The sequence below is a fragment of the Phocoena phocoena genome, chromosome X (assembly GCF_963924675.1).
Source record: "Phocoena phocoena chromosome X, mPhoPho1.1, whole genome shotgun sequence".
Taxonomy (NCBI): Eukaryota; Metazoa; Chordata; class Mammalia; order Artiodactyla; family Phocoenidae; genus Phocoena; species Phocoena phocoena.
The window spans coordinates 85,287,779-85,302,952 of NC_089240.1; positions in this window are offsets into that span (position 1 = coordinate 85,287,779).

Here is a 15,174-nt window from a genome sequence, read left to right on the forward strand (position 1 = left end):
AAAGGAAACCCACTCTGTGGAAGTTAAACTAGGAAACTATATTCCACTCTTTAAAAAGATTCTAAACATCCATCAGCAACTGAAAGAGCAAGTGAGGTAAATCCTTCTAGGATGACATTTACCAAACCGATATTCCACAGAACACTGTTAGGAAAGAATGTTAATAGATTCTGTTTTAAAATAAGGAGTGGTGGTGGTGTGTTGCACATGGCGGGGGACGTTTTCTTTCTTTATTTTTTAAATTCTATTTTATCTTTTATACAGCAGGTTCTTATTAGTTATCTATTTTATACATATTAGTGTATACATGTTAATCCCAATCTCCCAATTCATCACGCCACCATCACCCCCCCCACCCCACTTTCCCCTCTTGGTGTCCATCCGTTTGTTCTCTACATCTGTGTCTCAATTTCTGCCCCGCAAACCGGTTCATCTGTACCATTTTTCTAGGTTCCACATATATGCGTTAATATACGATATTTATTTTTCTCTTTCTGACTTACTTCACTCTGTATGACAGTCTCTAGATCCATCCACATCTCTACAAATGACCCAATTTCGTTCCTTTTTATGGCCGAGTAATATTCCATTGTATATATGTGCCACATCTTCATTATCCACTCATCTGTCTATGGGCATTTAGGTTGCTTCCATGACCTGGCGATTGTAAATAGTGCTACAATGAACATTGGGGTGCATGTGTCTTTTTGAATTATGGTTTTCTCAGGGTATATGCCCAGCAGGGGATTGCTGGGTCATATGGTAGCTCTATTTTTAGTTTTTTAAGAAACTCCATACTGTTCTCCATAGTGGCTGCATCAATTTACATTCCCACCAACAGGGCAAGAGGGTTCCGTTTTCTCCACACCCTCTCCAGCATTTATTGTTTGTAGGTTTTTTGATGATGGCCATTCTGACTGGTGTGAGGTGATGCCTCAATGTGGATTTGATTTGCATTTCTCTACTGATTAGTGATGTGGAGCATCCTTTCATGTGTTTGTTGGCAATCTGTATATCTTCTTTGGAGAAATGTCTATTTAGGTCTTCTGCCCATTTTTGGATTAGGTTGTTTGTTTTTTTGATATTGAGCTGCATGAGCTGCTTGCACATTTTGGAGATTAATCATTTGTCTGTTGATTCATTTGCAAATATTTTCTCCCATTCTGAGGGTTGTCTTTTCATTTTGTTTGTAGCTTTCTTTGCGTTGTAAGAGCTTTTAAGTTTCATTAGGTCCCATTTGTTTACTTTTGTTTTTATTTCCGTTACTCTAGGAGGTGGACCAAAAAACACCTTGCTGTGATTTATGTCAAAGAGTGTTCTTCCTATGTTTTCCTCTAAGAGTTTTATAGTGTCTGGTCTTTCATTTAGGTCTCTAATCCATTTGTGTATGGTGTTAGGGCGTGTTCTAATTTCATTCTTTTACATGTAGCTGTCCAGTTTTCCCAGCACCACTTATTGAAGAGGCTGTCTTTTCTCCATTGTATATCCTTGCCTCCTTTGTCATAGATTAGTTGACCATAGGTGCATTGGTTTATCTCTGGGCTTTCTATCCTGTTCCATTTATCTATATTTCTGTTTTTGTGGCAGTACCATACTGTCTTGATTACTGTAGCTTTGTAGTATAGTCTGAAGTCAGGGAGTCTGATGCCTCCAGCTCCAGTTTTTTCCCTCAAGACTGCTTTGACTATTCGGGGTCGTTTGTGTTTCCATACAAATTTTAAGATTTTTTGCTCTAGTTCTGTAAAAAATGCCACTGGTAATTTGATAAGGATTGCATTGAATCTGTAGATTGCTTTGGGTAGTATAGTCATTTTCACAATATTGATTCTTCCAATCCAAGAACATGGTATATCTCTCCAACTGTTTGTGTCATCTTTGATTTCTTTTATCAGTGTCTTATAGTTTTCTGAGTACAGGTCTTTTGCCTCCTTAGGTAGGTTTATTCCTAGATATTTTATTCTTTTTGTTGCAGTGGTGAATGGGATTGTTTCCTTAATTTCCCTTTCTGATCTTTCATTGTTAGTGTATAGGAATGCAAGAGATTTCTGTGTATTAATTTTGTGTCCTGCAACTTTACCAAATTCATTGATTAGCTCTAGTAGTTTTCTGGTGGCATCTTTAGGATTCTCTATGTAGAGTATCATGTCATCTGCAAACTGTGACACTTCTACTTCTTCTTTTCCAATTTGTATTCCTTTTATTTCTTTTTCTTCTCTGATTGCTGTGGCTAGGACTTCCAAAACTATGTTGAATAATACTGGTGAGAGTGGACATCCTTATCTTGTTCCTGATCTTAGAGGAAATGCTTTCAGTTTTTCACCATTGAGAATAATGTTTGCTGTGGGTTTGTCATATATGACCTTTATTATGTTGAAGTAGTTTCCCTCTATGCCCACTTTCTGGAGAGTTTTATCATACATGTATGTTGAATTTTGTCAAAAGCTTTTTCTGCATCTATTGAGATGATCATATGGTTTTTATTCTTCAGTTTGTTAATATGGTGTATCACATTGATTTGTGTATGTTGAAGAATCCTTCCACCCCTGCGATTAATCCCACTTGGTCATGGTGTATGATCCTTTTAATGTGTTGCTGGATTCTGTTTGCTAGTATTTTGAGGATTTTTACATCAATATTCATCAGTGATATTTGTCTGTAATTTTCTTTTTTTGTAGTATCTTTGGTTTTGGTATCAGGGTGATGGTGGCCTCATAGAATGAGTTTGGTAGTGTTCCTTCCACTGCAATTGTTTGGAACAGTTTGAGAGGGATACGTGTTAGCTCTTCTCTGAATGTTTGATAGATTTCACCTGTGAAGCCATCTGGTCCTGGACTTTTGTTTGTTGGAAGATTTTTAATTGCAGTTTCAATTTCAGTGCTTCTGATTGGTGTGTTTATATATATATTTAAAATTTTCTTTATTTATTTTTGGCTGCATTGGGTCTTCATTGCAGTGCATGGGCTTCTCATTGTGGTGGCTTGTCTTGTTGTGGAGGACAGGCTCTAGGCACACAGGCTTCAGTAGTTGTGGCACGTGGGCTCAGTAGTTGTGGCTTGCGGGCTCTAGAGCACAGGTTCATTAGTTGTAGCACACGAGCTTAGTTGCTCTGTGTCATGTGGGACCTTCCCAGACCAGGGCTTGAACCTGTGTCCCCTGCATTGGCTGGCGGATTCTTAACCACTGTGCCACCAGGGAAGCCCCTGATCTGTTTATATTTTCCATTTCTTCCTGGTTCACCCTCGGAAGGTTGTGCTTTTCTAAGAATTTGTCCATTTCTTTCAGGTTGTCCATTTTATTGGCATAGAGTTGCTTGTAGTAATCTCTGATGACTGTTTTTATTTCTGACGTGCCTGTTGTAACTTCTCCTTCATTTCTAATTTTATTGATTTGAATCTTCTCCCTTTTTTTCTTGATAAGTCTGGCTAAAGGTTTATCAATTTTCTTTACCTTGTCAAAGAACCAGCTTTTAGTTTTATTTATCTTTGCTATTGTTTTCTTTGTTTCTATTTCATTTATTTCTGATCTGATCTTTATGATTTCTTTCCTTCTACTAACTTTGGGTTTTTTTGTTCTTCTTTCTCTAGTTCCTTTAGGTGTAAGGTTAGTTTGTTAGAGATTTTTCTTGTTTCTTGAGGTAGGCTTGTATTGCTATAAACTTCCCTCTTAGAACTGATTTTGCTGCATCCCATAGGTTTTGGATCGTTGTGTTTTCATTGTCATTTGTCTCTAGGTACTTTTTGATTTCCTCTTTGATTTCTTCATGATCTCTTCGTTATTTAGTAACGTACTGTTTAGTCTCCATGTGTTTGTGTTTTTTACGTTTCTTTCCCTGTAATTGATTTCTAATCTCATAGCGTTGTGGCCGGAAAAGATGTTTGATATGATTTCAATTTTCTTAAATTTACTGAGGCTTGATTTGTGACCCAAGTTGTGATCTATCCTGGAGAATGTTCTGTATGCACTTGAGAAGAAAGTGTAATCTGCTGTTTTTGGATGGAATGTCCTGTAAATATCAATTAAATCTATCTGGTCTATTGTGTCATTTAAAGCTTGTGTTTCCGTATTAATTTCCTGTCTGGATGATCTGTCCATTGGTGTAAGTGAGGTGTTAAAGTCCCCCACTATTACTGTGTTACTGTCAATTTCCTCTTTTATAGCTGTTAGCAGTTACCTTATGTATTGAGGTGCTCTTATGTTGGGTGCATATATACTTATAATTGTTATATCTTCTTCTTGGATTGATCCCTTGATCATTACATAGTGTTCTGCCTTGTCTCTTGTAATAGTCTTTATTTTAAAGTCTATTTTATCTGATATGAGTATTGCTACTCCAGCTTTCTTTTGACTTCCATTTGCATGGAATATCTTTTTCCATCCCCTCACTTTCAGTCTGTATGTGTCCCTAGGTCTGAAGTGGGTCTCTTGTAGACAGCATATAGGTGGGTCTTGTTTTTGTATCCATTCAGTGAGCCTGTGTCTTTTGGATGGAGCATTTAATCCATTCATGTTTAAGGTAATTATCAATATGTATGTTCCTATTACCAGTTTCTTAATTGTTATGGGTTTGTTTTCGTAGGTCCTTTTCTTCTCCTGTGTTTCCCACTTAGAGAAGTTCCTTTAACTTTTGTTGTAGAGCTGGTTTAGTTGTGCTGAATTCTCTTAGCTTTTGCTTGTCTGTAAAGGTTTTAATTTCTCCGTCAAATCTGAATGAGATCCTTGCTGGGTAATCTTGGTTGCAGGTTTTCCCTTTTCATCACTTTAAATATGTCCTACCACTCCCTTCTGGCTTGTAGAGTTTCTGCTGAGAAATCAGCTGTTAACCTTATGGGAGCTCCCTTGTATGTTATTTGTCATTTTTCCTTTGCTGCTTTTAATAATTTTTCTTTTTCTTTAATTTTTATCAATTTGATTACTATGTGTCTCGGCATGTTTCTCCTTGGGTTTACCCTGTATGGGACTCTCTGTGCTTCCTGGACTTGAGTGGCTATTTCCTTTCCCATCTTAGGGAAGTTTTCGACTATAATCTCTTCAAATATTTTCTCTGGTCCTTTCTCTCTCTCTTCTCCTTCTGGGGCCCCTGTAACGCGAATGTTGTTGCATTTAATGTAGTCCCAGAGGTCTCTTAGGCTGTCTTCATTTCTTTTCATTCTTTTTTCTTTATTCTGTTCTGTGGCAGTGAATGCCACCATTCTGTCTTCCAGGTCACTTATCCATTCTTCTGCCTCAGTTATTCTGCTATTGATTCCTTCTAGTGTATTCTTTTATTTTCTTTTTTTTTTTGAGGTATTCGAGCCTCTCACTGTTGTGGCCTCTCCCATCACGGAGCACAGGCTCCAGACGCGCAGGCTCAGCGGCCATGGCTCACGGGCCCAGCCATTCCGTGGCATGTGGGATCTTCCCGGACCAGGGCATGAACCCGTGTCCCCTGCATCAGCAGGCGGACTCTCAACCACTGCGCCACCAGGGAAGCCCCTTACAGTGTATTTTTCATGTCAGTTATTGTATTGTTCATCTCTGTTTGTTTGTTCTTTAATTCTTCTAGGTCTTTTTTAAACATTTCTTGCATCTTCTCGATCTTTGCCTCCATTCTTTTTCCGAGGTCCTGGATCATCTTCACTATCATTACCCTGAATTCTTTTTCTGGAAGGTTGCCTATCTCCACTGCATTTAGTTGTTTTTCTGGGGTTTTATCTTGTTCCTTCATCTGGTACAAAGTCCTCTGTCTTTTCATTTTGTTTATCTTTCTGTGAACATGGTTTTTGTTCCACAGGCTGCAGGATTGTAGTTCTTCTTACTTCTGCTGTCTCAGGGGGCCATTTTCTATGGTCCAATAATTTTTTGAAAATGCTTCATAACTGAATTATCCTCTTGAAGAGTCATAATATATATAAATGTGTTAAAGGCTCTGAGAAGTACTGCTGTAATCTGTTTAATTCTGTTTGTTTGTTTGTTTTGCGGTACGCTGGCCTCTCACTGTTGTGGCCTCTCCTGTTGCGGAGCACAGACTCCGGACACGCAGGCTCAGTGGCCGTGGCTCACGGGCCCAGCCGCTCCATGGCATGTGGGATCTTCCTGGACCGGGGCACGAACCCGCGTCCCCTGCATCGGCTGGTGGACTCTCAACCACTGTGCTACCAGGGAAGCCCTGTTTAATTCTGTTTAACCCAATATATCCCAAACAGATTTGACCAGGGAACTCTTTTCTACATGGAAAAAATTTTTGTATCTTGCACACACAGTTTTAGAAATTGCTGCTCAAAATAAAATCCTGGAAGAAATTGACATATGGAAAAAACTTTAAAATAATGTAATCCAGCACCACATTTTTAAGTGTGAAAAAATGAGAGGTTAATGAAATTGTTCTTTCTGAGTATTTGAGAGAATGGAACCCTTATCTCCTAATTCTTAGTCCCCCTGTGCCCATTTGCTGCTCCTCTAGCAGGTTCCCTCCTGTTAAATTAGTCCCAGGAAGATGAAGCAGGTTGAAGGAATAATCCTGTCATTTTGAGTGAGATGTTTGTATCTTATACATTTCTTTAGTTATTTTGTTATATCCGAAAATTCTGAATTTCCCTTTCAGCCTTGGATTTTTTGCATTCTTTTAAACAATATGCTACGAAAATTTTTAGACATTCAAAGAGGTATAAAGAATAATATAATGAACATCAGGATATCCACCATCCAGCTTAAGAAAAAACATCTCCAGTAGACTTGAAACCCTCTATCCTTCTGTGATCAAACTTCCTCCTTTCCTCCCTACAAAGTAACCACTCTCTGGATTTGGCATTTATTATTCTCATGCATCTATTTATACTTTTACTATATATGTATGGGTCTTTAAGTAGCGTATGCCACTGCTTTATGTGTTTTTAAAATGTATATCAATGGTATGTATTCTTTTCCAATTTGTTTTTTCCTATTCAATGTTATATTTGTGAAATTCATCCACATTGTGATATGTGACTCTAGTTCATTCATTTTTCACTATTGTATAGCATTCCATTTAATGAATGTGCCATGATTTATTTATCCATTCTGTAGTTGATGGACATTTAGGCTGTTTCCAGTTTCTGGCTCACAGTTAGGGCTACTGTGATCATTCCTGTGTAGATATTCTTATGTGACTATTGCTATTGGGTATATATCTAGGAGGGAATTGTCCCATTGCAGGGTATGAGAATTTTTCACTTTGGGGAGATATTGTCAGATTGCTCTCCAAAATGGTTTACTAACTTATACCCCCACCAGCAGTGTGTAAAGGTTTTAGATGTATTGCATTAATTGGTTCTTTCTTTTTCCCTTTCCAATTCCTATATCTTTTATTTCATTTGGTTTTCTTTTTTCTTTTTTTTATTGGAGTATAGTTGATTGATAATGTTGTGTTAGTTTCAGGTGTACAGCATAGTGATTATGTTATAAACACACACACACACACACACACACACACACACACACATACATATTCTTTTTCATATTCTTTTCCATTATGGTTTATTACAAGATGTTGAGTATAGTTCCCTATGCTATACGGTAGGTCCTTGTTGTTTATCTATTTTATATATAGTAGTGTGTATATGTTAATCCCAAACTCCTAGTTTATCCCTCCTCCCCCCTTTCCCCTTTAGTAACCATAAGTTTGTTTATTAATTGGTTCTTATAATACAATTCTCCTCATGAGGATGCATCTCTGATCTTTCTTCCCACTGGAAAAGAAATTGTATTTCTCAAAATTACTTGACATCTACCTTCTCAGGAACACATTTCATTGTTTCCATTTGTAAATGAAGGGGTTGGCCTAAGTAAGCTCTAAGGTCCCTACCAGCTTGACAATCTGTGTTCCCTGTGTTATTCATTAGTGAGAGCATCTGAAGCAGAACCTTGGTTTTTGGCTACATTGCAGGAATTATTTTAGGAACACATAACAAGGTTTGGTACAAATGAAATGTGTGTCTCGTCTCTTAGTGCCATGCTGTCAGGTAGAAAGGCAGTGCTGTGAGAGGGAGGGCCATCATGCAATGTCACCTTGGACTGGAGAGAGGAAACTGTAGCTCACAAGAAGGGGTCTTCTTTTCACTTCCCTGTTCTTTCCCGAGCCTCTCATGATTTAGAAGTCTTCCTTATTTATTTTCTTCCAAGAATAATAAATGATTGTTGTAAAAATTATATATATATATATATATATATATATAATATATGTACACACACACAAAGTGTATAAAGTCAAAATGAGGGTCCCCTTCATACAACTCTCCAGAAGCAGTGTCGCTGAACAGTTTTTTGTTTTTTGTTTTTTGCGGTACTCGGGCCTCTCACTGTTGTGGCCTCTCCTGTTGTGGAGCACAGGCTCCGGACACGCAGGCCCAGCGGCCATGGCTCACGGGCGCAGCCACTCTGCGGCATGTGCGATCCTCCCGGACTGGGGCACAAGCCTGCGTCCCCTGCATTGGCAGGTGGACTCTCAACCACTGCGCCACCAGGGAAGCCCATGCTGAACAGTTTTGTGTATCCTTGTAGGTTTTCTTTCTGTGCATACACAGAAAGAAGGTTTTTTACAAAACTGGAGTTATACCAGACATGTTCATTCTGACACTTTTTTTTTAACCTAAAATATATATCTTCAGCATCTGTTCAAATCAGTGAGTACAGATCTACCTCTTTCTTTTTAACAGCTACATAATATTCCATGGCATGAGTGGCTGCAATAATAGAAAAGATTTCAGTACTTACTAGATGTCAGAAACTATGAATTAACTCCTTACAACAAGGCTATGAAGTACGTCTTTTCGTTATCCCCTTTTTTACAGATGCAGGGACTGAAGCATGAAGTCAGGGAGCTTGTCCAAACCTGTGCTGTTAGGTCTTGGAGCCAGGATGCAAACTCTAGTGTGCTGGCTCAGAGCCCACACTCTACACTGCTATGCGGTGCCGCATCTCCGATACTTAACCAGTCCCTTGTTGATGGTGATTTGAGTCAATTGCAGTTTTGCTATTGCAAACAATACTGTAGCAGACACCCTCGTCCACTTCTGCAAGTACTTCTGTAGGGTAGGTTCCTAAACTTCTCCAGTTTATAGGTGGAAAGAGCTTATTCATTTGTTCAAAAAACATTTACTGAGCTCTAAGGCACTGGGAAAGGTCTGAGGTCAGACTGGGAGAGTTGACTAGCATTTTACTTCCCAGATGTCCTTGCAAGGTCATTTAAATGCTCTGTAGGATTTGCCAGCTGGCTGATACCCCAGACCCACTGCATCCTGTCCATTCTTAATTGCTTGTGTCTTTGCCTGGGTAGTGGCATGTCTGAGTCAGCCCTTGGGCTCCCACCTGGTGGCCCATAGCCAAGAATCTTCCCTACTTACTAAGTATCAGTGACCACAGTGCCTCAGAGCCTGGGTTCTAGAATTTACAGATGCAGAATAGTGTAGCAGTGAAGAACTTGTATTCTGAGACACACTAGCCTGGATGTAAATCCCAGTTCCTCACCTCACAGTAACAATATCACTTTGAACAAGTTACTTACTGCCTATGTGCCTCCGTGTTCTTACCTGCACAATGCAGACAACAGTAGTAACTACTTCATAGGATTGTCCTGAGGATTCAATGCTTGATGTATGTAGACTGATTAGTTAATATATGTAAAACATGGAATACAGTAAATTTTAACTGTTATTATTTATTTGACTGTGGAAAAGCTGCTACACCTACCTTTCCATAAAACAGTTGAAGATGTCCATGGCACTTTGGTGAGGAGTGGGGAGGGAGGGAGAGAATAGCCGTTAAATAGCTAATATACTCACACAGCTCCAAATTCAAAAGGTACAAAAAGATATTCAGTAAAAACTATATCTCCTATTGGTGACATGGGGCTTTTGTGGGTGTGAGTAATTATTCTATTTCTCAACCCAAGCCATGATTATATGGGGATTTACTTTGTAATAATTCAATATATTTTACACATATGTTTTATGCACTTTTTTGTAAGTTGTATTTCTCAGTTTTAGAAAGAGAGAAAATAAGGAAAAATCCCAAAGGAATGGAAGGAATTCTCCCACCTCTGTCTAGTGGCCACTTGATGCCATTCTCCAAAGGCAATCAATGTTAACGGGTTCTTTTCTATACTTCCAAAGATATTTTATTGCATATATAAGCACATATTTTCCTTTTTTTTTAAACTAATGTAAACTAACCACTTTATTTTTTATTCTTTCCTTTTTACTTAAAAATATATCTTAAGAGATCATTCTATATTGGCACATAAATAGTTCTTAATTCTGTTTTTAACAGCTGTATAGAATTCCATTGTATGGATACACAATTATTTATTTAACAAGTCCTTGGTAATGGACAATTAGGTTGTTTGCAGTTTTTTTGCCATTTCAAGCCTTGCTTCAAATGCTCATGTTCTGTATACATCATTTCACACAAATGTGTATATCCAGAGCCTTTCTCTTCATGCCCCTTGGAATTTGTACCTACAAAATTGAGGACCTGTACACTCACCTGTTTGGAGTTCAATTCAGTAGATCAATTTAGTTTTTGTCTCTTAATCCCATACTCCTATCTCACCTCTTCCTGATTCCCTCTCCCCACTGGTAGCCACTAGTTTGTTCTCTATATCTGTGAGTCTGTTTTCTTTTTGTTATATACACTTGTTTGTTTTATTTTTTAGATTCCACATATAAGTGATAACATAGAGTATTTGTCTACACATAAAATAATTAAGCAACAAGGATATATATTGTACAGCACAGGGAATACAGCCATTAGTTTATAATAACTTTAAATGGAGTATAATCTATAAAAATACTAAATCACTATGTTGTACACCTGAAACTAATATAATGTTGTAAATCAACTATAATTTAATTAAGAAAATCAAGTCAGAAAACATTCACCGAATGCCTGCTCTGTGCCTGGCTCTGTGTTAAAAATATGTGAGGTAGAAATAAATATTGGGCATGAATCTTGTCTTCCACCAGCCAACAAACTTGCTTTCATGCTGAAATCCTGGTATTCCACATATATTTAAAGCTTTTATCTCTGCCTAAGTTAAACAATGTCTCCTCCCTGAATCCTCCCAGAAGGGCCTGTATATGGCTTTGAGAACTAGGAAAAGAGTATTCCTATTGGGGAAAAGCCACAGTTTGGTATCTAGCAGGATACCTAGGGGAGAGCGCAGACGAGTTGGTTCCACTGCAAAAGCATCCTCCATACTACTTCATGCATCCAAAGCTTCTCTCTCACCTTAGCTCAAAAACATCCATAATTATATCCTATATCCCTCCAGCTTGAAGTGAACAGTTCCTGCTCTGTGACCTCTCAGAGTATGATTTCTGTGCCCCACGTAAGGTATGAATCATTCCTCCCCTGTGATACTTGTTTATATGTCTTATTTCCCACACTCGACCTTTTGGGTACCAAGTCAGATTCATCTCCAATTCCTCACAGGCTTTGCAAGTTAAAAGGAGGAATAGGAAGAGAACAATCAGTATGTACAGGTAGTAACTGGGACAGGATGGAGATAAATAAAGAGGCAGAAAGAAGAATCTTTATGTAGAACAAGGAGCACTGGCCAAGAGTCAGGAGGTCCAGGTTCACTTGTGTCTCAGCATCTTCATCTGTCAGATGGGATCATAATTCTGGCTGGGCCAACCTTACCAGGTCCATTGAGGATCAAGAAAGACAGTACAGCAGGCTACAAAAGCATGCCCTACAAATATAGCAAATGCTAGCATTTTGATGTGTGGCAACTGTTAAACATTAACATTTTAGCAAACCAAGGTCTAGAGAGGTGAAATGACTTGTCACAATCAGTGGCAAAGTCTGAACATAACAGAAGGTAGTCACGTTAGTACTAGAAAGAGTTTATCCCTTTTTGGCCTGTGTTGGGATTAGAAGATCTGAATTCCCTGATTCCTGGATTTGTTTTATTTTTATTTTGTGAAGCATCAAACTGACATCAGGTCAGTAGAGGAGAATAGGAAGGAAGGAATTTAATCTGTAGAGTGGTGAACCTCAAAAGAGAAAAAGGGATAGTTTATGAAAGAAGAACTACAACTGGCCACTAAAAATGGAAGGAAAAAGTTAAGCATTTCTAGTAGTTAAGGATGCAAAGTAATCCTCAAGATGCCATCTTCACTTACAAAATTGGCAAAGATATTTTAAAAATAAGAATACTAACTGCCGGCAAGTGTGCTGGGAAACTGGCTCTCTCATACATTGGGGGTAGTACAAAGTGATCTAACTTTATTCTAGGGCAATTTAGAAGTATGTATTACAAGTCTGGGGCTTCCCTGGTGGCGCAGTGTTTAAGAATCTGCCTGCCAACACAGGGGACACGGGTTCTATCCCCGGTCCGGGAAGATCCCACATGCCGCGGAGCAACTAAGCCCGCGTGCCACAACTACAGAGCCTGCGCTCTAGAGCCCATGCGCCACACCTACTGAAGCCCGTGTGCCTAGAGCCTGTGCCCCACAACAAGAGTAGCCACCACAATGAGAAGCTGGTGCACTGTAACAAAGAGTAGCCCCCACTTGCCGCAGCTAGAGAAAGCCTGTGTGCAGCAATGATGACCCAACACAGCCAATAATAAAGTAAGTAAATTTAAAAAAAGAAGTATGTATTACAAGTCTGAAAATGGTTCATGCCCTTTGATCCAGGAGTTTTCCCTTCTAGGAAATTATCTTACGGAAAGAATCACAAATATGCACAAGGCTGTTCATTGCAGTGTGACGTGTTAAATTGTTAAAATAAATTATGGCATATCCATTCAGTGGGATAGTATACAACAATGATTACAGCTAACATTTATTGAACAGTGTGCCATTGCCAGACACTGTGCTAAGTTATTTAAATACATTATTAATTTTAATCGTTAGAAGTAGTCTACGAGGGCAGTCATCCCCATTTTACAGATGAGGACACTGAAGCTCAGAAAGGTTAACTTGTCCCAGGCCACACTGATATTAGGTTGAATAGTGTGGGTTTGACCCTAGGTCTGTCTGATGCAAAAACCCACGGCCTCAACCATAGCACTCTAACAGCTTCGCAGCCATTAGAAATCATCTTTTAGAGGAATAGTTAGTGAAATTCTAAACTGATCATGATATAAAAGGAAAATAAAAAAAGCATGATACAAAATTATAAATATATGATGAATATATAAATAATATGATGACAATTTTATTTCCAAAGTATAAGTATATATTTTTCACAGGAAAACTACCATAAGGATTCATACCTGTTAGTAATGGTTATCTCTGGATACTAGTATTATAGGTTATTTTTAGTTTCAGTTATGTTTTTTTATATTTTCCAGTTTTTCTCTAAACATGCATTATTTGTATAAAAATATTAATGTAAAAAGAGGGCTGAAAGCAAGACTTTTGTAGCCATCATACTTACAATATGTCCATAGCAGTACTTCATTTTTGATCTGAGTGGTTAATTCTTTTATGTTGGCATTGGATCAGAGGGGAGCCACCTTTTCAACCATTCTTTAGGGCAGTCTCTTTGGGGATGAGGAATGATGTAGTTGTGTGATCTCTAGGGACTTTGACTACAGTAAAATGTCCTTCAGACAATAAATTCTTGCACCTTCATGATCTGTAATAGCCCCAATCTTTGGACCATAGACCCATGAGGAGGAGGGAAGGGTACTTAATGTGAGGAGTCCACAGATCTTTAAATGTATAAGTGTTTTTCTCACTCCGTAAGTGCTAAAAGTACAGCTACTATGTAGGTGTGAGTGGGTGAAGTGAGATGTTTTTATTTTAAGAAGAGGCCCTTATACCTAAAATGTTGGGAACCACTGAAATAGAGACTAAAAATGGTGGCTATTTAATCATCAGGATCAGGAATCAAAGATGTTCACTTCCTGCCCATTGGATCAAAGCTGGCACATCTTTGCCCAGCCCTAAAAGATATCACTTTTATCATCTGCAAGCATTGTTTTAGCCACCCATCCTCATCACACTTGTGTACATTCACTAAACTGTCAGTTGGTCTGTACATTTAACTTTTTCATTCATGTCTTTTCTAAGCTTAGCTCTTGACATCAAAAGCTGAACATGTCTAAAGAATAGTTTATTACGGAATACTGTTCTCACCTGCCCCTGCCACACCAAATTTGCTTCTTCTCTTGTCTTTCCTTTCCTACTGTTGGCAACATTATCCACCCAGCTCCCAAATTAAAAACCTTTGACTCCTTCACCTCTCTCACCCTTCACCTCCAAGTGATCACCGAGCCCAGTGTGTTTTACCTTTTCAATGTAACTCAAAGCCATGTTCTCTGCTCCCTCCTCACTGCAACTGCCTGCCTATTTTGACAGCTCCTCAATGGGTTTTTGCCCAAGAGAATCTCTCCACAAGGTAGCCAGAGGGCTCTTTCTAAAATGCAAATCTAGTCATGTCACTTCCCTGCTTAAAGTCTTCAGTGCTTTCCTATTGTCTACAAGATGAAGCCTTAGAATCCTCTGCTTATCATTCAAGGCATGACCCAATCTGGCCACAGCCTCACCTGCTACTCCCCACAAAGCACCTACCTGGTACTCTGGTCACACCATACATTTTATTTTTGCGCTGTTTGGAATGTTCTTTTTTGTTTTATCTTCTCTGCTTAATGGCAATCTGATTTCTCTTTTATGACTCACTTCAAGTATATTTCCTCTAAGGAGACTTTTCCTGACATGACCAGGTAGAACTCACCTCATCCATCCCTTCACTACAACCCATAAATACTTCTACAATTAATGCAAGTAACACTTTATGGCTTGATTTTCCCCATGTCTGTTCTCTCCGTATGTGAACTCCTCAGGGACAGGCACCATGTCTTTTTCATCTCTGTGCCTCCCAAACTCCAGCCATACTGAACTTACTGTTCTCTGAACATGCTGTGCTTTTTTTGTGACATCCGCCTTTGCACAGGTGGGTCCCTCTGCTGGGAATGCATTTCTCCCTTTCTTCCCTTCTCTGCACAGGCAAACATCTATTGAGTCCTTCAAGACTCATCTCAAATGCAGTCTCTCTGAAATCTCAGATAGAGTTAGTTGTTCCCCACTCTGTGCTCCCCTAGCCTTCTGGTCAAACCTCGATTATAGCATTTTCCACATAAGTGTTTTATTATCATTATCAGCTTATATGACTGCCCCCCTCCATCTCCCACACCCCATCCCCAGG